Here is a 24,595-nt window from a genome sequence, read left to right on the forward strand (position 1 = left end):
GGTTGGATGGCATCACTGACTCAATGGACACAGAGTTTGAGCAAACTCCAGGAGATGGTGAAGGACAGGGAAGCCAGGCATGCTGCAGTCCATGGGGTCACAAAGAGTCTGACACAACAACTGAACAACAGCTTCACAAGGTGGGTAAATGGTATAGAGGAACTCATTGTAACTATCTTTTCTAAGCTTGCAACTCTTCTGTAAATCTAAAACTATTTCAAAACAAAGTTTCCCCCCCCGCTCCCAAAACTTCAGTTACTTCTTATGTTGGTGAGGATAAAATTTACAGCAATGGAGAGACTAAAGAAGTTGCTTAGTAATGTTTTCCCAAATCAATATTTAAACCATGTATTTTCATTGTCTCACCACAAAAATGTATCTGTGACTATCACTCTCAATATTATATTTTAAAATTTACTACAACTCAGTCTTTGAGACACCATTATAAAGCCAACTTCCTGTGGTTGATGAGTTTCACAATAAATCAACCCCCAATTCAGGGAACCAGGGATTGGGGTTCAGTCAGTTCAGTTCAGTCACTCAGTCGTGTCCAACTCTTTGCAACCTCATGAATCGCAGCATGCCAGGCCTCCCTGTCCATCACCAACTCCCGGAGTTGACTCAGACTCACAGTCATCAAGTCAGTGATGCCATCCAGCCATCTCATCCTCTGTTGGCCCCTTCTCCTCCTGCCCCCAATCCCTCCCAGCATCAGAGTCTTTTCCAATGAGTCAACTCTTCGCATGAGGTGGCCAAAGTACTGGAGTTTCAGCTTTAGGATCATTCCTTCCAAAGAAATCCCAGGGCTGATCTCCTTCAGAATGGACTGGTTGCATCTCCTTGCAGTCCAAGGGACTCTCAAGAGTCTTCTCCAACACCACAGTTCAGAAGCATCAATTCTTTGGCACTCAGCCTTCTTCACAGTCCAACTCTCACATCCATACATGACCACTTGAAAAACCATAGCCTTGACTAGACGGACCTTTGTTGGCAAAGTAATGTCTCTGCTTTTGAATATGTTATCTAAGTTGGTCATAACTTTCCTTCCAAGGAGTAAGCATCTTTTAATTTCATGGCTGCAGTCACCATCTGCAGTGATTTTGGAGCCCCCAAAAATAAAGTCTGACACTGTTTCCCCATCTATTTCCCAAGAAGTGATGGGACCAGATGCCATGATCTTTGTTTTCTGAATGTTGAGCTTTAAGCCAAATTTTTCACTCTCCACTTTCACTTTCATCAAGAGGGATTGGGGTGGGAGGAGGCAATTCTAAGTTACGGGGGGATGTTTGATTGTATGGCTTGCTGGCACTCCTAGCCCCCATAGTGTTCAAGGGTCGACTGTGCAATATTTAGAAAAGCCTTACACAGAAACTTTTGTCCTTTTGGACTCTTCGCAGATACCCTCATATTTTCAAAGGAAATACTGGAGGGGCTTATATTCATTTAATGCTGGAGCCACTGGTGCATTACTCCTTGCAGCAAACTATGCAAATTTCTTCTCTATCTGGGCCCAGGGCAAGGGCTGGAAGGGCCAAGAATTAAGATCCAGAAAAGACTGAAGCTGTGGAAGGAAAGTGCTGGATACGACAATTTTATTTTAAAGTAGCTGTTCTAAGGATAGTTCTAAGGATATTCTGAAATTTCTATTTAGCATTCCCCTCATCCTGATGATGAGAGACATATTTGAACTCTTACGTATTAAGGGATAGGCATTGTGCTAATTGTGTCAACTACATAATTTCATTTAGTTCTTGAGACAAACTATGAAGTCAGTAATGTTTACTGTTTCTATTTTATCTAGTAAGAAATTGAGTCTGAGATTTTGTTGCATGACACCTATGTGCAAGAATGTGACATTCCTTTATTTCTCTAAATCAAAGGAAATCTAGTTCTGAATGCCCATCCATAAGGTCAATTTGGGGGTCCACTGAGACTTAAGTGGAGCCAGGAGAGAAAAAGAAGTTCCGGCAATTTCATCCACTGTGGTGGTATCTATGATTGTCAGTGCTACCTCCACTTCAGTGTGTGTTAGTCGCTCAGTCATGTCCGACTCTTTGCAACCCCATGTACTGTAGCCCGCCAGGCTCCTCCATCCCTGGGATTTTCCAGGCAAGAATACTGGAGTGGGTTGCCATTTCCTTCTCCAGGGGATCTTCCCAACCCAAAAATCGTACCCAGGTCTCCTGCATTGCAGGCAGATTCTTTACTTTTTGAGCCACCAGGGAAGCTCTCCACTTCAGTCCTGGGCCAGCTGCTGACTACTGCAGAGATGGCTCTGTTGACCACAGGCTCCCACAGAGTTCTCAGCACAGAGTTGGCAGGTTAATCAAAAACAATACAGAATGCCTGGTTAAATTTCAATTTCAGATAAACAATAAGTACTTTTTAGCATAGGCACATCACATGCAATAGTTGCAACAGTGACTTATTGTTTATATGAAATTTAAATTTAACTGGGCAACTTGTATTTTATGGAGCAACCCTGTCTGTCAGTAGCCATCAAGGCCATAACGCTTAGTTTCCAGCCTCCTCCTCATTCATGTCTCAGCCATTTCCCATCCGGAGACAGGTGCAGGAAAGGGCCATGTGATTTGGAAAATACCCTGGTTGTACCCAGTCCTCTGTCCCCACTAGCACAGTCATGAGGAGATCGAAGGTCTGATCAATACTGACTAGCCTGCTGAGTGCTAAGAAAACAAAGAAGCAGTGGAAGGAAAATCCCTCTGTTGAAGCTCAGTGTCAAGGGGTTAATTCTGTGACCTTACAGAGGCCACACACCAGAGAATTCAGATGGACATGCCCGAACCAGATTCAGGTCCAGTCCCCTAAAGACTCTGTGCTGGTGGCTCTCAGACTAGGAACATTCAGTGTAGCCTCCATTCACTCACTCGGACAGCGCACCTAGAGCCTCAATCCTATAAATGCACTTGCTTAAGACCCCAGCTGGCCATTTAAAGCTGTAACAACTCAAAACAAAATCTGTTTACTATTGCACAAGTAGTAAGTGTGTGAATGTTTTTAGTATTTGGGTTCTATCATGTTATTCTTTTATCCCTGTGTGTGTTCTTTTAGCATTCCTTTAAAAAGATTTTGATGGTAACAATAACCCTGTGTACGAGACAGCAAAAGAGACACTGATGTATAGAACAGTCTTATGGACTCTATGGGAGAGGGAGAGGGTGGGAAGATTTGGGAGAATGGCATTGAAACATGTAAAATATCATGTATGAAACGAGATGCCAGTCCAGGTTCGATGCACGATACTGGATGCTTGGGGCTAGTGCACTGGGACGACCCAGAGGGATGGTATGGGGAGGGAGGAGGGAGGAGGGTTCAGGATGGGGAACACATGTATACCTGTGGCAGATTCATTTTGATATTTGGCAAAACTAATACAATTATGTAAAGTTTAAAAATTAAAAAAAATAAAAATAAAAAATAAAAAGATTTTGCCTTTCGCATTGAAGTTGGCCCAACCAAAAGTACTTACATAAAGGACCCATGAGAGGGATGCTCATCAAGGGAAATTAAAGAAATACTTTCCCCCATGTTGTTCATGGGTGCTGCTCCAGGACCATGACAACCCCATCCCTAGAAAAATACACTGGCACTGCGACTAACCTTCAAGGAGAGGCCAACAGGATCACAATAAGAATCACCTTTACTTAGTAATCTATAAAGGGAAGCCCCAGATTTCACACTAAGTCATGATAACAATGCTTTAAATGAAACTTCACTGATTTCTTAACTATTAATAAATATATTGACCAGATAGCTCTAGCTATAGGACAAATATTGTAGCCACTCTCTCCTTAAAAACAACCTAGATCATAGTGTATCGACTGTTGATCTAGTTATCTCAATTTGCTTAACCAAAATAGAAAACTTTGCAATTATCTGGTCAACCGTTCATATAAACTATTTCCAGAAAATATGATCTGAACAACCATAAATTATTGTATGCAGGGAATGTGCCTCTAAGTACTTGATTCAATCTCCTTCTTAATCAGGTTCTTTAAACATTTATGAGGAAAAACTGGTCAATAGTAATGAAATCTTTCCCTTATAACAGAAAAAATCATCTTCTATTTTGTCTCTTTGATATTATTTTTGGCCTTTTCAGTTGAAGAACAATGGCAGGTAAAAGGAGGCAAGTTGGCAACTTGAGCATGTAATGTATATATTATGCATTTATAGGCCCCTTTCACCTGTGTGCTCTGGTTTTGAATCAGACATGGGTGACTGTTCATGTATAAGCGACAGGACATCTGTGCTAGGTTTTCTTCCCAGAGATAGTCATTTGAGACATTATCCATCCTTGCTATTCTGTTCTAGATTCAAAATGGCAACTTCAAACAAAACACGAGAGTAAATTGGAGGGCAGCAGAAGGACAAGTTAAGAAATTCAGCTATTAAAGATTTCACCACATTTTTTCCTTAGCCTTCCTCCTCTCTTAGCCATGGTGGGAGCTGAATGAAGTCCATTATTTGCTGTCAATCACAAAACCTTTGTTAAAATTATTAATTAGGTAAGAAACAAAAGATAGGGGGAAGATGGAAGGAATCAGAGAAATACTTGGATAAGTTGCATACCATAAATCCTTCCAATTTCATCTCTTAGCAGAAATACTCTGGCAACTTTCTGAACTAAATTTCTAACTGTTGATCCTCATGCTTCATGATAATATAACAAAACGCAGAAGGGCACCCCAGTTAATCATTAGAATTCATTGATTTGACAATTTCACCATAATCGGTCATGTCATGATCATTTAGTATAATAGAGGAATCAAGACCTGAACTATTAGTCTCTGTAATGATATTTATTGACTTGAAATCTGTTCTAGAAAAAAGTCTGGGCATTATACTAAACATTTACCACTTGGTACATACTCAAGATTATTGCTACTAGACTTGTTTCTTTCAGTAACAACTACGTTTCCAACTAATGGCAGCCTGAGAAAATGAACTTGTCCTCTAATAGTTGGCCAACTTCCCCCAGAGTTTGCCAAATTCTAAATGCCTGAGGGATAAGCAGTCTTTCAAAAATCAGAAAGAGAAGTCAAGGAAACAATCCAATTCACCACTGCAACAAAAAGAACAAAATACCTAGGAATAAATCTACCCAGAGAGACAAAAGGCTTTAATGCAGAAAACTGTAAGACTCTGATGAAAGAGATCAAACATGACACAAACAGATGGAGCAATATACCATGTTCTTGGACTGGAAGAATCAATATTATGAAAATGACTATACCACTCAAAGTGATCTACAAATTTAAAGTAACCCCTATTAAACTTACAGTGCTATTTTTCAGAGAACTAGAAAAATAATCTCACAATTTGCATGGAAACACAAAAGACACCAAAGCTAAAGCAATCTTGAGAAAGAAAAACAGAGATGGAGGAATCAGGCATCCTGACTTTAGACTATACTACAAAATTACAATAATCAAGACAGGATGTTACTGACACAAAAACAGAAATATAGACCAATGGAATAAGATAAAAGTCCAGAGATAAAGCCATGCAACTATGGGAAACTTATCTTTGACAAAGGAGGCAAGAATATATAATGGAGAAGACAGCCTCTTCAATAAGTGGTGCTGGGAAAACCGGACACCTACATGCAAAAGAATAAAACTAGAACAATGTCTAACACCATACACAAAGATAAACTCGAAATGGATTGAAGACCTAAATGTAAGACCAGAAACTAGAAAACCCTTAGAGGAAAACATAGGGAGAATACTCGATGACATAAATCAAAGCAAGATCCTCTATCACCCACCTCCTAGAGTAATGGAAATAAAAACGAAAGTGAACAAGTGGGACCTGATTAAACTTAAAAGCTTTTGCAGAGCAAAGGAAACTATAAGCGAGGTGAAAATACAACCCTCGGAATGGGAGAAAATAATAGCAAATCAAAAAACTGACAAAGGATTAATTTCCAAAATATACAAGCAGCTCATACAACTCAATGCCAGAAAAACAAACAACCCAATCAAAAAGTGGGAGAAAGACTTAAGCAGACATTTCTCCAAAGAAGACATACAGATGGCTAACAAACACATGAAAAGATGCTCAACATCGCTCATTACTAGAGAAATGCAAATCAAAATCACAATGAGATATCACCTCATACCGTAGGTCAGAATGGCCATCATCAAAAAGTCTACAAACAATAAATGCTGGAGAGGGTGTGGAGAAAAGGGAATGGTCTTGCACTGTTGGTAGGAATGTAAATTGATATAACCACTATGGAAGACAGTATGGAGATTCCTTAAAAAACTAGGAATAAAACCACCATATGACCCAGCAATCCCATTCCTAGGCATATACGCTGAGGAAACCAGGGTTGAAAAAGACACATGTATCCCATTGTTCATTGCAGCACTATTTACAATAGCTAGAACATGGAAGCAACCTAGATGTCCATCGACAGAGGAATGGATAAAGAAGTTGTGATACATATACCCAATGGAATATTACTCAGCCATAAAAAGGAACGCCTTTGAGTCAGTTCTGATGAGGTGAATGAACCTAGAACCTATTTACAGAGTGAAGTGAGTCAGAAAGAGAAAGATAAATATCATATTCTAACATATATACGGAATCTAGAAAAATGTTTCTGAAGAATTTATTTACAGGGCTGCAATGGAGAAACAGACAGAAAATAGACTTATGGACATGGGGAGAGGGGAGGAGAGGGTGCAATGTATGGAAAGAGTAACATGGAAACTTACATTACCATATGTAAAGTAGACAGCCAAGGGGGATTTGCTGTATGGCTCAGGAAACTCAAACGGGGGCTCTGTATCAACCTAGAGGGGTGGGATAGGGAGGGATGTGGGAAGGAGATTTAAAAGGGAGGGGATATATGTGTACCTACAGCTGATTCATGTTGAGATTTGACAGAAAACAACAAAATTCTGTAAAGCAATTTCCTTCAATTAAAAAATAAATTAAAAAAAAAGAAGTTGTGGTATATGTATACAATGGAATATCACTCAGCCATAAAGAGGAACACATTTGTGTCAGTTCTAATGAGGTGGATGAATGTAGAGCCTATTATACAGAGTAAAGTAAGTCAGAGGAAGACTAATATCGTTTATCAATGCATATATGTGGAGTCTAGCAATATGGCACTGATGAACCTATCTGCAAGACAGCAAGGGAGACACAGACAGAGAATGGACTTGTGGACACAGGGCAAGGGGAGGAGAAGGTGGGAAGAATTAAGAGAGTCACATTAAAACATACACATTACCATGTGTAAAATTAGATAGCCAGTGGAAATTTGCTGTATGTCGGTGCAGGGAGCTCTGTGTGATCAGGGACACAGGGTCTGGTCCACAGTAAATCTGGTGCTTATTAAATAAATAATTGAATCAATCTGGGGAGGGGAGGGAAGAAGAGGGAGGCTCAACAGGGAGGGGATATATGTGTAATTATAGCTGATTTGTGTGGTTGTATGGCAGAAACCAACACAACATTATAAAGCAATTATTCTCCAATTAAGAAATAAATTTAAAAAATAATTGAATCAAATGCTATTCATCTCCAGCACCAGCACCACTAAACCGCAATCTCACGAACATCTCAATCACGTATTTTCCCTTGAATCGCTTGTCCTGGCTACGATCAAATCACACGTTCTAACATTCAAACCCTCAATTACTGGTCTGGGTAGTATGACTCTTGGGATGATGTGTCAGCAGGCAATTATTTGAAACCAGACTTCTATGTATCACTAATGCATTTCTGCCACTCCCCAATTTGTATAAGTCCTTTCCATAAGACTCTCCAAGACAAATGTCCCATTGCTATCTTTGGCTCAATTGTCCCAGCCCTGGTAAGATGGAAGAGTATTGGTTAACTATGATTCCAGGACATTATTCTTGCCCAAGCTTTACTAGCACATAGTCTAGTACAGACCCTTGACCCTATGTCAATTCCTGACATGCTCAGGTGGGACACAAAACACAAATACTAAATGCATTTTGTGCTTTAATACCATCAAATCCCATCTCCCTTTCTTAGGATAAATGAGCTTTCATCCTTCAATTCTTGATGTCTCTGGTGATTACAGTATTGTAGTCAAAGGCAACAAAAGGCCACTAATAGTGTTAAGCTTTACCTGACATTCAAATTCCTAATAATACAATGGTGAAGAAAAGAGGAGGAAAAGGGCCAAAGGAAGGCATGAATGAGCAAGGAATAATGAAACATTTTCTCAAGTTGAAAATGAGTTCGAACTCTAATATTTAAGTTCACGATTCAAATAGTGCTCAATTTTATTTCTTGATGACAAATTCTGCCTCTTCAAATTAAGGATAAAAGCTGGAAAAGGTTTTTCACAAGTCAATTGCCTATACAAAACATTCTGATGAGCAGTTAAGCATGTATTAATTAGAAACATATGGGGATTAATTTCCTTCAAATAAATGTAGTTATGAAACTTGAGAGTAAAGGAGAATCACTTAGCAAAACACTCTCAAATCATGCTGAATATATAAGATTAAGCAAGATATATTTATTCAAATTTAAAATACGTTTTTTTGTTTGTTTGTTTGTTTGTTTTGCATCTAGCCAGTGGGCCAACTAGGCAATAAAGTCTTCATTAGCAAGAGTATCATTTTTACATATATATATATATATATATTCATTATTTGACTCATGGATTCCTTGTTTCAAAAAATATCAGGAAAATATGGAAGAGAAAGGGCTAGGGGAGAGGGTTTTAGCTGTATCTGTGATGTTTTATTTCTTGAAAAAAGAGATTTGAAATAAGAATGGCAAAATAGTAACACCATCAAATCTGGCTGATGGGTATGTGTGTTTCTATTTTATTTTTTTCTATATGCTTGAGAAGAACAAGTTTTTGATAAAAGTGTGCAGGCAGTATGTGATGGTAAATGAGAACATGGGATTCGGTTTGAGGTATCTGGTTTGGCTGTTTACTAGTTCCACGACCTTGGCAATCTAAATTTCAGTTTCCAAACATACGAAATAAGGAAAATATGAACTAGTTCCCATCCGAAGGATGAGAACTCTGTATTATTTGGAGAAAAGATGTGTGTTCTTAAGCCTTAGGTTCAGTTCCTCTGAAAACAGACTTTCAGACAGATTTGTGTGGAGCTTTCACTAGGCAGTGCTCTCAGAAATGGCACCAGTGGAAGCACCAAGGATACCAGAGGAAGAGGGAGAAGCTGAGCTGCGATGTTATCACAACAGAGGCCTCAGCCAGTCACATGGGGGTACACTGGAGCTGAAACGGCCCTTCACAATTAGCTAGAATCAAGGGAAGGAGGCCATAACTTTGTAACTCTATGTCAACCACCAAATCATTGGCTAAAGACTACCTGTAGGGAAAGGACATAGCCTTGGGTGAGGCAGAGCCTATCAGCCAAGGTCAGTACCTAGGGAGGAAGTAAGACGGCAAACATCGGCAAACATCAGCAACCACCAGATGAGGAACGAGGGCCTTAACCCTGAAGGGAGAAGCTATGTTAAGCACAACATCCACTACAGTCAGGGACGGAGACTCATCCTTGGGAATGGAAAGAACATGGTGCAGAAGTGGAAGAACGAAAAATCAAAGGATTATAGGGCCAGGGATTCCCTGGTGGCTCAGACAGTAAAGAGTCTGCCTGCAATGCGGGAGACCTGGATTCGATCCCTGGGTCAGGAAGATTTCCTGGAGAAGGAAATGGCAACCCACTCCAGTGTTCTTCCCTGGAGAATCCCATGGACGGAGGAGCCTGGCGGGCTACAGTCCATGGGGTGGCAAAGGGTTAGACATGACTGAGTGACCTCACTTTCACTTTCTTTTTCACAGGGCCAGGCAGTTAGGTCCCTGGGCTCTAGGTGAGATGGGCTGGGATCTGAAAGCCTGCAGTAGAATGTTAGCTGTGACAGGATCATAGCCTTTTGTAAGTCACAGTCTTCACACTCTGTGGATCTGGGTTATGTCCCTGCTGTTCTCTAGTATACTATTTATATGCAAATGGGCTTCCCAGATGGGTCAAGCTGTAAAGAATCCACCTGCAGTGAAGGAGACGTAGGTTTGATCCCTGGGGTGGGAAGACCCCCTGGAGAAGGAAATGACAATCCACTCCAGTATTCTTGCCTGGGAAATTCCATGGACAGAGGAGCCTGGCAGGCTATAGTCCATGGGGTTGCAAAGAGTGGGACGTGACTGAAGCAACTGAGCACGCACTTAATTGTGTATGTATCCAGTCCGATGCTACCCAGGGCACAGATTTGAAGAAAGAGCACCATGAACACTTAGTGTTACTGTAATAGTGTTAACCAGAATCCAAACCAAAGAATCGAAGAGAAAGGTGAAATTCAGATGACCAAATCAGGTCACCAAGTTAGGAGGGATGGAGTATTTCTCATTTTTTAAACCACTTTGAAACATTCATCCTTTTCAGAAAAGAAAAAGATATTTAAAATTTAACGCTAGACTATATTTAGCCAAAACCCCTTTTTAAAAGTCAAGGCCACTTTCTCCAGCAGACTGTGGAATCAAAGACAAACAGCATGGCTTCCAAGGAAATCATTTGTACACAAAATTCAGAGATCACACTGAGCTAGGTTTTTAAGCATATTTGAACCTACCAGTTTTATTGTATCCACTAATGCCGGTCACTTATTTATAGACCAATGTCACATGCTCATTTGACTGCACAGAAGTTGATGATTCAATTTGGATTCAATAGGCTTTATTTATTTGCAAGGTCGCTGAGAACTTTGGAATTAAAATAATGAAGCATCTGAGAGAAGGGGCACTGTGTACACAGCTGTATAATGGGAAGACTTCTGTTTTGGCTTTTTCCTTTGACCAAATCCTTAAGCCTATTTGCATTTCAGAGTTTTTATAAGGAGTGTTATAGATGGAAGGGTGCCATGGAATAAAGAAGAGGTTTTGAACCAGTCAACTAACGTGCAATGTTTCCAGGGGCATTTAACTAACTATGCAGTCTATTCAATCCACATGACTGAAAACATGGCTGTTAGCCTGTCACCCAGCTTGGATGACTTCACTGCCTATACAGTTCAAAGCCAAATACACTGTGTGCCTGTTCCTGTAATTCATTCATACAAATGAGAGGAAACAAATATAGGCCACCATAAATTTAACTTTCTCAAGACGACCCATCTACTACCCCTCCCCCCTCCACCGGGAGAAGCTAGACAAATCCACAGTAACGCTTTTGTCATAGAGAACTATGCTTTCCAGCACTGCTGCAGCTAAACTGCACATGTACACACAAGACTATCTGAAAAGAAACACACTGGAAAATTCCTTCCTCTCCTTTCGCTTTGCAAAAGCTTTGCAAGAGCTATTGTTCTTTCTTCTTATACTCAATTATGCTTCTGTTTTTGCGAAGAGAAAGCAAGGGTGTGGGTAGGTCGCTTTTACTCATCTTTTCAACATTAAGTGTCTGACCTGACATGCTAGTAGACAATCAAATATAGTGACCATAAAATCAGTTACCACACTGTCCTTTTCCCTAGGAGCTAGTCTTGTAGGACCACTGATCAGAGAGAGCTGTCATCAAGTAATATTCTTCCTGGGCTCTCTTTTTTTCAACCATTTGGAATTGTAAAAACCACTCCTAGTTTGCAGGTTATCCAAAGACAGGCAGGCAACGGACCAGATTTGGCCCCCCAAGCCATAATTTGCCAATTCCTGTTTTAGACTGGTGGTTCCCAAGTTGTTTCCCCTAGAATTACCCAGGGAATGTTTTAAAGTAAACACTCAAGTCACACTTCAAACCAATTACAACACAATCTCTGGGGGATACAAGCAAGCGTCAGTCATTTTGGAAGCTCCTCAAGTGGATTCCAGGGTACAAACACTTTGGGACTTGCTGATGGCTTGATGGTCCCTTCCAGTGCTAACCATGCAAACTCTTTGCTTGTCATTCCTAGAATCATGAGCAGAAGACCATATGTTACTGGAAGGGTAGGTTTCACATCAAAATGTCATAGTAGTGACTTCCCTGGTCGTTCAGTGGTTAGGACACCACACTTCCAATGCAAGGGGTGTGGGTTTGATCCCTGGTTGGGGGACTAAGATTCTATATGCTGTGGGTGTGGCCAAAAACAATTAAAAAAGGGGGGGGGGATAAAGCTTTAAAAAGTCATAGTTACAGTGTAAACTCAGCCCTGTTTGAGAGATTGTAGGTGGGAAGGCTGGCACAGTGTCTTAGCCTAGCTGTCCCTCCCCAGCACCCCTCAGAGAACAGACTCTGAGACAAAGTAGAAATTCATTTAGGGGTATCATTACAGGCATCATGCAAGGGGGATCGAGAAGAGTACAACAGGAAAGGAAAAAGACAATACACTCCATGTAGGCTTACTACAATGCAATCTTAGTTAAATCTTCTTTCTCTAAAAGAAAAAACAATGTCAACAATGATACATCTCCAACTTTAACAGGAAAAAATGTAACGTCAGACACAATTTATCTGAGTTGAATATAAACTCTTCCCTAAATGCCCCTGTCCACTGTCATTATTCCACTTAACAGTCATATCAAGCCGAGGTCCACATCAGCTCACCAAGTGAGAAGAATACAAAACACACACTCAAAATCCTTGCACATAAAAAGAACTACTGTCAACATTTTGGCCTTTTTTTTCCTTCCAGTCTTTGTCCAGATATGTTTACATGGTTGAGATAATTGTGTTTCTGTATACATTTTTGTTGTTGATTTCCATTTCAAAACGTAATTAAAGTTCTTAACTTCTGGGCTTGGCAGACGCGCCATTTCTCTGGGCACTTCCTAACTGGCCCCTCCCAAACCTCCCAGCATGTTGACCACTCCCTCCTCGACACCAAATCCACACCTATTTGGACTCCTACCTCCCTTACAAGACCCAGATAAACTCTTAATTTTCTTCCTCCTCTTTGGTTATTCTCTCTCCTTTTCATTCTCACCATCTTTTCAACTTTCCAGTTTTTATACTTCTATTCCAGTCACAGAACAAATAAGAGAGATGTATACATTATAGTGTTTGTGGCCTGTGTCCTCTTCCCATGCCCAGTCCCTGATCTGCAACTTAATTGAATTGCATTTTGTGAGGGCAGGACTGATATTATCTATCTCTTTCTCCCCCCACAGGGCTTAGTGCAGCATCTTGCCCATCAAAGCACCTCCACAATTCCTTGCTGAATTAATGAATGCATGTTAAAATTGTCTCAGCTGTGGGCCAGGCATCACCAGTCTTAATACTTGCTAACTATGCCCAGGCAAATATTAAAACTCCGAGGGATAGTATCTGTGTGTCCATGTAGATATGAAAAGCCACAGGGTTTCCAAATGCATTTCACTTAAGAGTTCTACTGTGGTAATATCACAGTATGCCACAGATGCCATTGGGAAGAAAGCATTCAGAGCTATGCTTCTGGTGCCTCTCTTAAATGAACTATTTCCCCCAGCCTAAGGCCTGTATGTACAAGTGCACTCTTTACAGATTTCAAATAAGCAACTGTACTGGCAAGACCACTCTCACTTCCTGCCTTCCAGCCTGCTGTGGGGGCCTGTCTTTCTTTATAGTCCAACTCTCACATCCATACATGACTACTGGAAAAACCATAGCTTTGACTAGATGGACCTTTGTTGGCAAAGTAATGTCTCTGCTTTGTAATATGCTGCTAGGTTGGTCATAGTTTTTCTTTCAAGGAGTAAGCGTCTTTTAATTTCATGCCTGCAGTCACCATCTGCAGTGATTTTGGAGCCCATGAAAATAAAGTCAGCCACTTTTTCCACTGTTTCCCCATCTATTTGCCATGAAGTGATGGGACCAGATGCCATGATCTTAGTTTTCTGAATGTTGAGTTTTAAGCTAACTTTTTCACTCTCCTCTTTCACTTGAGGGATCACAGCCTTCTAATACCATGCACTCTGAAGATGCTTTGTTGACTCATCAGTAAACCACATGAGCTCTTGCCTTTCCAGAGTCATTGTCATTTTGGGGGAGGCATTAAGGAGCAGGAGACATGGAAGGCTCCAGTGGTCCTCTATTTACATATGATATGGCGCTTGTCTAGAAGGCACAAACCTCTGTGGGGACAGACTAAGTCAGTTCCCATGTACACCATTTCTTCTTGGTCACAGAAGCCATTTGGGTCTGGTCAACACTGAGTATTAGAACAGTCCTGCACTGCCTAACCCAGAATGGAAATATCCAACTGAAATGTTATGGCATACCAGTAGTATTCCTTTCCATAGCGGTCCATGACCAACAATATATTAAACAGCTCTCTCAAAATCTTCTAAGATGTGTCAGACTTAGAACTGTAGGGGTCATTGGTTTAGATCTCCTTATTGAATTTGCCAAAAAGTCAAAGAGGCCTGACTGATATCCATTTAGACCTGTGAAGTCATGGTGTACATGTATGTATGTGTTGGTTGCTCAGTCATGTCCCACTCTTCACGACCCCATGGACTGTAGCCCACCAGGCTCCACGGAGTTCCCCAGGCAAGAATACTGGAGTGGGTTGCCATGCCCTTCTCCATATATGCATGTATACTCTGCTTAAATTTTTTTCTTGAGCAGTGACTATCAGATTCAGATTTATGTCTTTTCAATACATCTTAGTGATGGTACCCAGAAGTTTCCCAAATGAGGATATATGTTCTCCAGAACTCAGAATCACTCATGTTTTAAGGTGGATACTTTTAAAGCTGTTCATTTATTTCAGTTGGCAATAGTTTGTTTTTCTTATCCATTGTATTTCAAAGAATGTAACAAAGCTTGAATTTAATTTTCCATTCTCCGCACTGCATATGATCCACCACTGTGTTTAGGCTGTGAGACACCATTACCTCCACCTCTGTTGATTAGAAGTTCACTGGTGTGGTGGTGGACCTATCTAATGGGGAGTAGTTTGTGTCCTCTAAGTGTCAAAGAATGTTCTGCCACTAGGAGGCAAGTGTTCCTAATAGTGTCGCATAGTGATAAAAAGTATATTGTATACTTTTCAATTTAAAGGCAAAGAGAGGCTATCTGGCCTCTATCACTGGGACAGAGTAAACATTTGCCAAAGCAATTACTTCAGGCTGTGTACCCAGGTTGAAAGACCTGGTTCTCAACAAAGATCAGGTTGTCTCCGCAATTAACAACATACCTGAGCAGAAGATGAGATCAGCAATACATCCTTTCTTTCCAACTTGTCCATCTGTTAACTCAACAGCCACTTTATCTTCCTTCCATTCAGGCTAATGAAATTTAAGCCAGTTACTCCTGGGCAGAGAGAAGAATGTGTATTTTCAAAGTTTTCTGTGAATACTGGAGTCTTCATTACATAAACCACTTGAAATCACTGGTTTTCTATGTTAAAGTGTCTGAATACTAGCAATTACATTTGATTCCACTATGCTCTCATCACAGAAGACTTACTACTCCACCCAACATACAGGGAAGTATTACGAGAATGGATTTGTTCCTGAGATAAAGTTAGGATTAAGCTCATGGGTCCTGTTCCAAGCCCCATGTTTTAAATATATCACTTTTTTTTTTTAAATAAGTGTTGGGAAGAGGGGATGCTTTTTGAAGAGGGAAATACAGATAGTCACCACAAACTAGATAGTGATTATAAAAGGGTAGAAAATCCCTAAGCAGAACTTTTTCTTCAACAGTAATTTGGTCTTTGGTTATTCTATATAGTTGAAGTTATTAAATCTGATCAAATACATATTTGGGGGACTTCCCTGGAAGTCCAGAGCTTAGGGCTCCACACTTCCACTTCAGAGGGCACAGGTTCAATTTCTGGTTGGGCAACTAAGATCCCACAAGCTGTGCAGTAAGGTCAAAAAAATATATGTATTTTGGTCTTAGCAAATGTATGAAACTTATATTATGCTGCATTATATCAAAGTGTATTGGCTCCGTTCAGCCCATATGTGCATTTTTCTCACTGGAACAGTGATTTTACTAATTTTGACTTTGCACACCTTTAGGTGGGGAATCCATTTTCCACTGACCTACAGTCCCTACCTCTCCCTATTGCCTTATATGTAGCCACTTTCCATACTTGTTAAATGTATGATCCCAGGAAAGCATGTCAATTTGAAATCCCTGCTATTCATAATGATGTACAAATTATGTAGCAACTATTCACTTGATTAAAGTGCTGATGCTATTCACTCAGCCAAGGAAAATATGAAGAACTTCTCTTTAAACAGCAAACTCCTCCACTGATTTCTGAACTAATTCAACCTGAAAATTTCTTTTACACAGAACTTTAGAATCAACTACTGCATGAAATAAAATACTTGGGAAATTTAATCAAGAGAAGAAATAAATTTGAAAGGCAGAATTGATGTGATATCCAAAATAAGAGTGAAAGACAAAGGCATTTAGAAAATAAAAATTTACTTGCAATGAAATACAAGTCAGTCAGACTTCAGAAGGAATGCTTTGAAGGTGTGTGTGTGTGTGTGTGTGTTAACGAGAATAAAAAAATTGCCAATAGTCTGGTTATGGTAGAAAAATAGCATCTTTCTCATGTGATTATCATATCCACAAAGGTTGTATCATTTCTTCACATGTCACTGTTACTCAAGACAAGGCTCAAGTTTTGGCCAGATGAGTCCAGTCTGACAGGTAATGTGCAAGACGCCATTCACTGGGGATCAGAACTAGACAGGTAATCTTATTTTTTCCCCATTACTGCAAAACATGTTGCACAGGTTTTTTTATAAGGGAGTCAGGGCAAAAATGTCAGTTTTGGCTTCACAATCAAGAGGGCTTTTGAATTAGATAACTGAGTTTGGGTGCCAACCCTTCTGCTTACAAGCTGCTAGTACTCAACAATCTCTGCGTTCTCCTCTTCTTCCCAAGTCCCATGTCTAGACTGCATTCCTCAGCCTCTATCAGTTCTGTGTGGCCTTGTGATCAAGTTCTGGAATAAAAGTGATGGGTCCTGTTACAAGCCTGGCCCATCAAGACCTTCCAAGGGCCAGAGGAGGGTGGAGACATGAAGGAAGGAAGCCTGACAGCTGCATGAACTAGAACTCCATTTCCCACTGTCCCCCCATCCCCACTAGCCTGCATGAGACTGGATATGAGCAAAAAGTGAACCTTAAGCCCACAGACATACTAGAGTTATGGTTATAGCTTTTGGCCTATACTGACAAATATGCCATGTGATAGCTGTAGAATTACTGACCTTCTCTAAACCCAGCATCATCATCAATAAACTGAGAACAACAATGTATCTAATTTAGGGGCTGGATGAGGATTTAATAAGAAATTGTGTAACACTGAGCACAACACTTGGCACACTTAATAACCAGTAAATACTACCTACTAGAAAGCTTCTAGATAGTTATTAGCTATTACAATGTTAGATGAACTGCAAAAAGAAAAGAAAAGGACATCATTTATTCTGCTTGGTAATCTCTATACTTGGTCACATAGAGAAGCTACTCCTTACATGTAGCCAGTTGTTTTACACACACACACACACACACACACACACACACACACAGATTAAGCACTCCTTTGAAGATCGAGTTGTCCCACAGGGCTGGGATTAACTTGAACTGGATAAGTCACCATTACAACAGCTGCTTGAACCACCAGAGTACACACAATCACTCTCCAAATGGAAAACCAAGAGATCACTATTAGGCATTATATCCTCAAGCACAAAAATCCCCATAAGCTTCAGGCCACCACAGAGTGAACAGAATACCAAGTTACCCTGAGACAGCACCAACTGAAAGATGCTGCCTCTGCTGTCATCAATTACACTGTATTAAGGTCCCACAGGGTGCAGTACTTAATAAATGGCCTTGCTTAATAGATGTTAACTAATTACACCTAGAAAATCCCTGTCCACCCAAGACAAGTAATACAATATGCCAGGTGGGGAAGGCTGGCTTTCTCATTCGGATCTTTTGAAGGCCTCTGGCTGTCCTTGAGGTAGGGAATGGACACAAAGGAAGGGCTTTACTTCTTTGAAGGCTGCCTTAATCCAATCTGTAAGTCAGTCACCTGCATACCTTGACTCTAAAATCTCACAGCCAGGCTCTAAGATAAGTTTTTAGAGAATGGAATCAGGTTAAATTTCTCAAAGAGAAGGGAAATAGGGCAGACCCCAACTTGAGGTGGTTCCTAGCTTGATTTCATCTGAGTTTTCAGGCTGTTCTTGGTGGCTAGAATGCAGAGCACAAAAGAATAAATTTGACTTCAGCATAGGGTTCTGCTCCTCCTACTGTAGAACATAAGTGAATGTTTTTTTAGTTTTTAGCAGGTAACAGGATCAGATTTTTTTTTTTTTTTTGAGCACTTGATGAAAGTGTGTCTCTCCGGAAAAAAAATCAAGTTTACAGACCCTCCCTTTCTCATGGTAAGTCAGCAGAAGAAGCCTAAGCATGAATGCGAATGAAAATCCCTGCTGGGCTTCTTACAACAGAGGGCTGGGACCCACCCCAAGTTCCTGAGTGACTGGTGGGGGCTGATCATTTGCACCTCTGAGTTCTCAGAGCTACTGTTGCAGCTACAGCCCTGGGAACCATCCCTCTGGGACTCTGCAGTCCAGGGTGAAAACAGCTGCTCCAAGGGGCCCTCTTGAGAGCATTCCAAATGCTGAGAGAATAGACCTATCAAAAGTAAGTCACAAGGCAGAAGAGAGAAAACAAAACCCCCAGCAACACTAAGCTCTGATTGGTGACCTTATGGCAACACTCCCCTTAGTGAAAGCTGAAATCCGTGTCTTCACCTCTGATTCCCATTCATCTTTCCCTGCTTCTTGCCCTCCACATTTCCTCCCCCTTTTCTGCATCAGGGCCTTCTCCTCCCCCATCTGTCCCAGTGCAGTGCCTGTGTGGGCATCTAAACGACTGAGTTTGCATCTGTCCCTCACTTCTTTCCCTCTGCACACTATTATAATAGGAAATGAGTTTCAGATTTTACAGTTTGTTGTAGCTATTCAATAAAATTTTATGACTCATATTCTTAATTTTGAAGCAAGTAAATGGAATATTTTATATTTCCCTCCAAGGATATAAAATTCTACAGGCTCTTGACATTTTTCCTAGGCTAACTCATAGATTGCTTCATGGAGAAAAATACTCCCAACTCTCTCTATCCAAGCACTAGCCAATAGAAAATTCTGTGATGGCAGAAATGTTTTGATTCTGCTCTCTTTAGTCTAGTAGCCATTGGTCACATGTGGCTACTAAGCACTTGAAATATGGCAGGTGTGACTTGAGGAAGTGAATTTTTAATTGTAAGTGATGTTAAGTAAGCCACATGTTGCTGCTGCTGCTGCTGCTGCTGCTACTAAGTCGCTTCAGTCGTGTCTGACTCTGTGCGACCCCATAGACGGCAGCCCACCAGGCTCCCCCGTCCCTGGGATTCTCCAGGCAAGAACACTGGAGTGGGTTGCCATTTCCTTCTCCAATGCATGAAAGTGAAAAGTGAAAGCGAAGTCGCTGAGTCTTGTCCGACTCTTAGCGACCCCATGGACTGCAGCCCACCAGGCTCCTCTGTCCATGGGATTTTCCAGGCAAGAGTACTAGAGTGGGGTGCCATTGCCTTCTCCACCACATGTTGCTAATAGCTACCATATTGAACACTGCAACTCTGAACTATAAACCTTGAACATTATAAAAAGTATACATACAGCATGTAGATGCCATTTAAAACCTCTCCAGTATGCTCCATCACCTTGACATGAAAAGAAAAATTAGAAGTGCATCCATTTCTGTAACATTTTCATGTTATGAATCTCATTCATAATTGCACAAGGAGTTGTTCTTTGATTTAACATAAAATTAGTAGAAGGAATACTAATAATGTAGCTGTAAATAAAGGCTATAAATCTACCCAGAATATGCATTGTAAGGACTGATGCTGAAGCTCCAATACTTTGGCCACCTGATGCGAAGAGCCAACTCATTGGAAAAGATCCTGATGTTGGGAAAGGTTGAGGACAACAGAAGGGGGTGGCAGAAGATGAGATGGTTAGATAGCAATGCCAACTCAATGGACATGAATTTAAGCAAACTCCAAGAGATAGTGAAAGGACAGGGAGGCCTGATGTGCTACAGTCCATGGGGTCGCAAAGTGTCGGACACAACCTAGTGACTGAACAAAAATAGTCATATCACATGATAAAGAGAACTTTGTACCAGCCACACAGGAGCTGAAATTGTTTTCTCTAGGGAGTAATATAACCTTGTGTGTGCATCAGTTGAGCCAGCTCTGATTGTTCCACTTGAACAGGGCTGGGGAAATCGCAGCACAAGCAGCCCAGTCATCCATTAGTACACACAGCCAATCACTTTGTAACCCACTCTCAGTTACCAGCGAGTCTTGTTGTAGCCTCCAAATAAATGATCTCAGTTTATGTTTTTGTGATGCCTTGGGCTTTCAAGGTAAGTCAAAAATTCCCTGGTGGCTCAGACGGTAAAGCATCTGTCTACAATGCAGGGGACCCAGGTTCAATCCCTGGGTTGGAAAGATCCCCTGGAAAAGGAAATGGCAATCCACTCCAGTACTATTGCCTGGAAAACCCCATGGACAGAGGAGCCTGGTAGGCTATAGTCCATGGGGTTGCAAATTTTAGCTCATTTTTAATTTCAAGGTAAATAAGTATATGCCATGCAGTCCCTTTTCAAAAGTAATGTGAGAAATTAAGTCTACCAAAAAGATGTTATAATGTCAAAAGGATAATGGAAAGAAACACTGTCCAGTCTCTCACTTAAAAACCCCTCAAAAAGGCATCCAAATCAGGAAGGAAGCAGTAACACTATCACTATTTGCAAATGATTGATGTTATATACAGAAACACCTAAATATTCCAAAAATGGTTAGAATAAATGGACTCAGTAAAGCTGAAGAGTACAAAATCAACAGACAAAAATCTGATGAATTTCTATACACTAACCATGAACTCTCAGAAAGAATTAAGAAAACAATCCAATTCATTAATACAATGGCATTGAAAGAATAAAATATCTAGGAATAAACTTAACCAAGAGGATAAAAAACCTGCATACTGAAAACTGTAAGACACTAAAGAAATAAACAAACAAATGGAATAATATTCCATGTTGATGGACAGGGTAACTTAATACTGTTAAAAATTACCCTGCTACCCAGAAACAACTACATATTCAATGCAGTCCCTGTCAAAATTTCAATGGTATTTTTCATATAAAAACTATCTTAAAATTTGTGTGAACTAACAAGAGACTCCTAATAGCCAAAGCAAGACTGAGAAAGAAAAACAAAGCTGGAGGCATCACACTCTATGATTTCATATCATTAATATATCACAAAGCTATAGTAGTCAAAACAGCATGGTATTGGTACAAACACAGACTTATAGATAAATGAAACAGACTCAAGAACTCAGAATTAAATCCACACATACATGATCAGTTAATCTACAACACAGGATCAAAGAATATACAATGGGGGAAAATGCAAGCTCTTTAATAAATGGTGTTGGGAAAACTGGACAGCCACAAGCAAAAGAATGAAATGGGACCCCTATCTTACACCATCAACAAAAAATTAAGTCAAAATGGGTTATTAAAGACTTGCACATAAGACCTGAAACCATAAAACCCCTAGAAGTAAACATAGGCAGGAAATCCCTTCACATTGGTCTATACCAAACTAAATAGCTCCTGCATGGCAAAGGAAACCAACAAAATGAAGAGACAGCCTTCCAAATGGGAAAAAAATATTTGCAAATTATGTATCTGATAAGGTGTTAATATCCTATATATAGAGGCTTCCCTGGTGGCTCAGACGGTAAAGTATCTGCCTGCAATGCTGGAGATCCGAGTTCGATCACTGGGTCAGGAAGATCCCCTGGAGAAGGAAATGGCAACCCACTCTAGTACTCTTGCCTGGAAAATCCCATGGACAGAGGAGCCCGGTAGGTTACGGTCCATGGGGTCAGAGAGTCAGACATGACTGAGTGACTTCACTTCACTTCATCATATATATATATAAAGAACATGGAGAACTCAATAGAAAAAACTGATTAAAAATGAGTAGAGGATTAGAGTAGTTTTCTAAAAACATACAGGTGGCCAATGGGTACATGGAAAGATGCTCAACATCACTAATCACCAGGAAAATGCAAATCAAAGTCACAATGATCCCCTCACACCTGCTAGAATAGCTATCACCCAAAAGACAAGAAAGAAGTCTTGATAAGGATATGGGGGAAAAAAGGAATCCTGGTGTACTGTTAGAATGTAAACTGATGCAGCCACTAAGGAAAGCAGTATGGAGATTTCTTTAAAAAAAAATGAAAATAGAACATATGATCCAGCAATTCCACTTCTACATTCTTTATTCAAAGCAAACAAAAACACTAACTCAAAGATATGGGCACCTCCACGTTCATTACAGCATTATTTACAATACCTAAGACGTGCAAACAACCTAAGTGCCCACTGATGGATAGATGGGTAAAGAAACTGTGGTTATATATATAATGGAATATTATTTAGCCATAAAAAAGAAGGAAATCTTGATGTTGCAACAACATGGATGGATCTTGAGAGCATTTTGCTAAATGAAATATGTCAGAGAAAGACAAATACTAAATGATCTCACTTACATATGAAATCATTAAAAAACCCAACAAACTGATATATAGAGAACAGATTGGTGGCCGCCTGAGGCATGGGGTGGGGGGGTGGGCAAAACCAGTGAAGGAGGTCAAAAGGTACAAACTTTTAATTACAAAATAAATCCTAGGGCCATAAAGGTACAGCATGATGACTATAGTTAATAATACTCAATTCTGTATTGAAAAGTTGCTTAGAGAATAGATCTTATAGTTCTCAGCACAAGAAAAACTTTGTAACTATGTACACAATGGATGTTAACTTGACTTTTTGTGGCAATGATTTCAATATCAAATCACTATGCTGTATGCCTGAAATAAATAATTTTGTATGTCAATTATACCTCAATGTAAAAATTAATTTTAAAAAAGGGAATACCTCTCAGATAGTGCAGCTTCAGATTCCTATTCAAACAACTGCCATTCTTTCCGTCTCTCGAGTTTGGAGCTGGTTTAGAAAAGGTAAAAATTAAACCTTGTTAGAGACTACATCTACCTGTGAAGGCCTTGAAATCCATGCCATGAAAACAAAAAACAAATCTCACTCCCTGTCTTTAATTGTTGTCCAAGAGTTCTACCCTCACCAAGGGCAAGGATTCACACCATGGACCAAAATTATCTGGGGGAAAGCTGATTTTCCAAATGCTTATCAGAACATTTGTGTTTATGATAAGACCTTCTATTTGCATGGCACTTAATGTATTGATCACTTTCTTCTCTACTGACTTTCAATCCTCAACATAAAACTTGGAGGTGGGTATTACAGTTTCACTTTACACAAATGAGAAAATTTAGGCTCAGGGGGTCTAATGAATAGGGAAATGATCCAATGAAACGGGCTGGTAATTAGAAAAGAAATCTAGTTCTAATTTACGGAAATCTACATGTGGGTTAGAGGGCTGAGGAATCATACCAAACTTCTCACTGTCTTAAAGATAATACATTTTGAGAAGTGGAATTGCCATTTCACATTGAATTAACCACATGGAACCCAGCCCAGGCTATCCCAAGGCAGATTAATGGAAGCAAAATTTGATAAAATGCCTCTGAGCTTTCTTGAAATACATGGGATTGTATGTGAAGCTTTTACAGATTTTGGCTTTTAGTTTTTGGGGCTTTTTTTTTTTGAATCAAAGGTTGGCACATTATATGAGCTTTATATAGAGGCAGGGCTCTTTTCTCTGAGAAGAGTTAGAAGCCTGAAACTTCATTAAATATTTACCGTAATAAATCACCTTACTATATCTCAGTTTGCTAAGTTGCTATCAATTAGTGCAGTGTAAGCCAAGTCTGTGGAAGGAGGTAGCTGAACTCAGTTTAAACCTAATAAGAAAATTTACTTAACCCAGAATTGACCTGTTTTGAACACTGAGCCATATTTTCGGAAACAGACAACGAAACAGATTCCAGCCTGAATATAGCAGACTTTTTCCTTTAAGTGAAATCTATGTAAGAAGCATAGAACTTTTACAGCCTTTATTTGAAGTTGCAACATGAAGTGATATTCTGTTGAACATTTTTCGGGTAGCTATGGCAACAATAATTATCACCACATACTACCAACCAAAATACCACCTGCATCCACGTCTATTCTAAACCCTTAATTAAACAGAAAAGCCCAGTTCAAATTTTCAGCTGGTAAATTTGGGAGAAAACTTAAAAAAAAAAAAGTTGGGAAATCTATTTAGGTTTTGCTTCTGTGTTTGGTTCATAGAGTTTTTTTTCCCCATCCCCTGTCCCTTTTGGGACAACTTAAGTCTGACTATCTCTTCCTACCCACATCAGAACCACCCACACTGTTAAATTTCTGGAGAAATAGAGGTTTCAGCATTTCCTTTTTATAAGGAGTTAATCAGTAATGAGAGCTCCAGGGACCAAAAAAAAAAAAAAAAAAACCACTCCTTTCAAACAATTATCTATGTGCATGAGAATGTTAGGTTTGTTTTTAGTTTCTCTGTAGGAAGGAAGGAGA

The 24,595-nt window shown here is 40.0% G+C and overlaps 1 long non-coding RNA gene across 44 annotated transcripts in view; it reads right to left on the reverse strand.

Moving 5' to 3' along the window:
* LOC147339896 (uncharacterized) overlaps positions 1-24,595 on the reverse strand; it is a 784,113-nt gene that overhangs the window by 724,945 nt on the left and 34,573 nt on the right. For 27 of the 44 annotated variants that reach the window (XR_015159683.1, XR_015159682.1, XR_015159684.1 and 24 more), the window contains exons 2-3: positions 23,003-23,071; positions 15,148-15,263 (exon numbers count right to left, since the gene is read on the reverse strand). This is a non-coding gene — a long non-coding RNA (uncharacterized LOC147339896). Of the gene's footprint in view, positions 1-10,713; positions 11,940-12,374; positions 12,406-15,147; positions 15,264-16,815; positions 16,924-23,002; positions 23,072-24,595 lie in introns of those variants that run through there. The other 17 variants (XR_015159693.1, XR_015159694.1, XR_015159695.1 and 14 more) reach the window with 9 other exon arrangements.

This window comes from Bos grunniens, chromosome X, assembly GCF_055505025.1.
Source record: "Bos grunniens cultivar Pamir isolate PY7600 chromosome X, Bosgru_T2T1.0, whole genome shotgun sequence".
Lineage (NCBI taxonomy): Eukaryota > Metazoa > Chordata > Mammalia > Artiodactyla > Bovidae > Bos > Bos grunniens.